Source organism: Microtus ochrogaster, chromosome 7, assembly GCF_000317375.1.
Source record: "Microtus ochrogaster isolate Prairie Vole_2 chromosome 7, MicOch1.0, whole genome shotgun sequence".
In the NCBI taxonomy this organism is placed as follows: Eukaryota; Metazoa; Chordata; class Mammalia; order Rodentia; family Cricetidae; genus Microtus; species Microtus ochrogaster.
The window spans coordinates 61,291,711-61,295,045 of NC_022014.1; the positions used below are offsets into that span (position 1 = coordinate 61,291,711).

General features: G+C 41.2%; 1 pseudogene; it reads left to right on the forward strand.

Moving 5' to 3' along the window:
* The first annotated feature begins 139 nt into the window (after positions 1-139).
* Positions 140-544, forward strand: LOC101990795 (annotated as a pseudogene).
* Positions 545-3,335: the final 2,791 nt, after the last annotated feature.

Below are 3,335 nucleotides of genomic sequence, written 5' to 3' on the forward strand. Positions count from 1 at the left end.
AGGCTGGTCTCGAACTCACAGAGATCCGCCTGCCTCTGCCTCCCGAGTGCTGGGATTAAAGGCGTGCGCCACCACCGCCCGGCCCATAATATTCTTTTAGAAAGAAAAATACTCCCCCTTTTCTGCCTCTTCTGCTGCTATGGTGTCCGAGAAAAATCTTGTGGTGAAGAGGGGCAGAAAAAAAAATAAAAGCAGGTTTTGAAGTTCGCCATTGGTTGCACCGCCCTGTAGAAGATGAATCATAGATGCTGCCAGCTTTGAGCAGGTCCCTCAGGAGAGAACCAAGGTGAAGGGGAAAGCTGGGCATCTCGGTGGAGGGGTTGTGACCACCAAAAGGAGCAAAAGACAGGTGCCTTCCGAGGTGCCTGTATCCAAAAGGTATTTGAAATATCTCACCAAAAAATATTTGAAGAACAATCTCCGAGACTGGTTGCGTGTTGTCGCCAACAGCAAAGAGAGCTATGAGCCACGTTACTTCCAGATTAACCAGGATGAAGAGGAGGAGGAGGATTACAATATATTGCTCTGGAATGTTCTGTATTAATTCATAAATAAAATTTAGGAACAAAAAAGCTTTTAGAACTAAAAACACAACATGTGAAATGAACGTTTAGTATTGCAGTTACCCTCAGCCAAAGCAAGTGCCCACAAAGAAAAAAAGATGATAAAATGCCTTTTATGACATTAGTTTGTTACATTGTATTGTTTGTTTTAGTGCTGGGGATGAAACCCAGAGCCTTGGGCATGCTATCCAAACACTACCACTGAGCTACATCCCCATCCAATGCATTGGTTGTCCATTCTGTGATAAATAACCACAAACTCAGTGGCTTACATCCAACAAATTTATTATCTCCTGTAGAAGTCTGGCATGACTGTACCACTGAAGGGAACAATAAATTCTCCGGACAGATCAAGGTGGTGCAGAGCTAACGTCTCCAGCCAACAACCGGTACTAAATGTGCCAGGCATGTGGATGTATCACGTTGAAAGTCGAGTCTTAGACCCTCTCCAACCTTCTGATGACTCCTCCTCTGCCCTGACTATCATCTTGATTGCAATGTCTGAAAAACATTGGGTTCAGTCACAAAGCAAAGTCACTGCTGGATTCTTAGCTACAGAAACTGTGAGAAAATGTTACTGTCTTAAGCTATAGAATTTTAAGTGATTTATCTTCTAATAGTAAATACGAATACAAGATTATCATCAACACATGGCTCTGGGACAGCTGGATAGTCATATGTATGTATATGATGTATATGTGTGTATGTGTTTATAAATGAAACCAGGCATGGTAACTCACATGAGCCCTCAGGAGGCTGAGGCCAGACTGAGTTGTACAAAGTGAGCTCCGGACCAAGATGAAACACAGAGCAAGGCTGGTTTCAAAATAATGATAATGTTAATAGTGAAAGACGGGGGATTGGGATCTAGCTCAGTTTTAGAAGAATGCTTGCTTGGTATGGCTGAGACCCCGGGTTTCATCCCCAGCACTGCGGAAGCTGGATATTGCCGTACATTGCTATAAGAACAGCCCTGGGAAGGGGGAGACAAGAATCAGGAGTTTAAAGTCATCCTTGAATACAAAGTTAGAGGCCAGCGTGGGCTACAAGAGAGCCTGAATTGAAGCAAAAGCAAGCGCAGCTTAAGTGAACATGCAACAACACGGATGAATCTGAAAAACACTGTGCTTAAGCCAGGCTTAGTGGGTTTTGCTTGTGGTCCTCAGTGGGTTTTGCTTGAGGAGACAAAGGGATTAGAAGTTCTAAGTCAGTCTCGGCTATATAGTAAGTCTGTCTGTGCTACATGCCACCCTGTCTCAAAAGAAAAGAATCAAAACAAATCAAACAAACAAACATCAACAACAAAAAATTAAGCAAAATGAGTCAGAGAGGGACAAGTACATTGTGTATGGTTTATCCGGCTGACGTTTTACAAAAGATTAACCCAGAGTAATGAAAAGCTAAGCAAAGATTACTCAGGACTGTGAAAAGAAAGGCAGAAAGATTCAAAAACAACAAAAGGAAACTTTGGGGAATGATGAAACTATTCCATACTTTGATTGTGGCTTTTCAAATTATAAGGATGTATTTGTTGAGACTTACTAAGCTCTGTACTTAAAATACCGAGCCAGGTGTGTCTGTAGGCATTAGTAATCTCAGTTGCTCTAGAAACAGCCTACACAACAGAAAGAAACCTTATCTCAAAAATAGAATAAATAGGATCTATGGGTGTAGTTAAGCAATAGAATACTCGGGACTGTAGAGATGGCTCAGGAGTTAAGAACATTGATTGCTCCTCCAGAGGACCTGGATTTGGTTCCTCAGCACCCACATGACAGCTGACTAGAGTCTGTATCTCCATTTCAACAGGACCCATCACCTGGGGGCTCTACAAACATGCAGTACACAGAACATGCAGGCAAAACACCCATGCACATTAAAAAAAAAGTGAATCTTTAAAAAATCAAAACCAACAACAACACTTGGTCCAGCGTGCATGAAGCCCTGGGTTTGAGTCACTGACCCTGAAAACTAGTTATGTCTGATGCCTGTAATTCCAACACTGATAGATAGAAAGAAGGAGGAGCAGAATTTCAAGGACATTCTCACTTACTTGGGTATGTGAGTTCAAGACCAGCCTGGGAAATATGAGATGTGTGTATGTGTCCCCCACTGATTTCTACACTTAAAATATTTTTAAAATCTTATTTATTCTGGACATAGAATATTGCTATTGTTTGTTGTTTAGTCTAGTCTTGAGCTCCTGAATGGACTTAAGTTATCAACCTACTTCAACCTACTCAAAAGATTTTATAAAAACTGGAAAGAAAAAAAAAACCCAGCTAAACTTACATCCTAACTCTTGACAGGCTGAGGGAGGAAGATTATATAAATACACAGTGAGACCTTGTTTCCAAAAAACAAAAAATAAATATTGAAAAATATCCCTATCTAATAGTTGGCTTTCATTTTATTTTTTAAATTTTTTATGGTTTTTCGAGACAGGATTTCTCTGTGTTACAAATAGTCCTCACTGCCTGGAACTAGTTCTTACAAGACCAGGCTGACCTTGAACTCACAGAGCTCCACCCGTGTCTGCCTCACTGCTCACTTTATTTTTTAGACACGGCCTTGAATTTCTACTTAGCCAAGAATGACGAGGATGCTCTTAAAACTCTGATCCTCCTGTCCATAAAGCCTGAGTCTTTTTGTTGTTAGGGAGCTGGGCTTATAGGATCCCCTAGTTTAGGTGGTATTGGGGATCACTCTACCAACTGAGCTACATCCCTTCTCATCCCTTATCTCAAAATTTGGAGCTACTTAGTCATGTCT